This window comes from Schistocerca nitens, chromosome 2, assembly GCF_023898315.1.
Source record: "Schistocerca nitens isolate TAMUIC-IGC-003100 chromosome 2, iqSchNite1.1, whole genome shotgun sequence".
Lineage (NCBI taxonomy): Eukaryota > Metazoa > Arthropoda > Insecta > Orthoptera > Acrididae > Schistocerca > Schistocerca nitens.
Window position 1 is genome coordinate 654175745 of NC_064615.1, and position 690 is coordinate 654176434.

The following is a 690-nucleotide window of genomic DNA, read 5'->3' on the forward strand; positions in this document are numbered from 1 at the left end:
CAGCGGTTCGCTCTGCAAAAGGCGGTTATTCAGGCTTCTGACATGTGGTCACATTAATGTAACTCGAAAGTGTAGTTACATATTTCAATAACACTTGTAATTCCTTTATTCTCAATATTATAAAACATAAAACTTCGAACAGGCCTTGGTATGCCCAACGGTACCGACCGGCAGCCGTGTCATCCTCATACACATGCGTCACTCGATGCAGATATGGAGGGGCATGTGGTCAGCACACTGCTCTCCCGGCCGTATGTCAGTTTACGAGCCGGGAGCTTCTACTTATCAATCAAGTATCTCCTCAGTTTACCTCACAAGTGCTTAGTGCATCCCGATTGCCAACAGCGCTCGGCACACCGCATGGTCACCCATCCAAGTGCTAGTCCAGCCCGACAGCGCTTAACTTTGGTGATCTGACGGGGACCGGTGTAACCACTGCGGCAAGGCAGTTGGCATTATAAAAAATAGCACACCCATAACTCTTCTGTTCCTCTCAATTTACACTGAAGAGCCAAATCATTATGACAATTTGCTTAATAGTTTGCCTTTGTCTGTCTTTGGAACGAAACACATAACTGAATCTGCGTATCAGGGATCCGACGGTTTTTTGGTAGATTTGCGGAGATATGTGGCATTTGATATGTACGCACAGGCAATTCCGGCCGCGGTGGTCTAGCGGTTCTGGCGCTG

The 690-nt window shown here is 47.4% G+C and overlaps 1 pseudogene; it reads right to left on the bottom strand.

Annotated features, from left to right (window-relative positions):
- Nucleotides 1-336: 336 nt before the first annotated feature.
- Nucleotides 337-454, bottom strand: LOC126237611 (5S ribosomal RNA; annotated as a pseudogene).
- Between the last annotated feature and the right edge of the window lie 236 nt (nucleotides 455-690).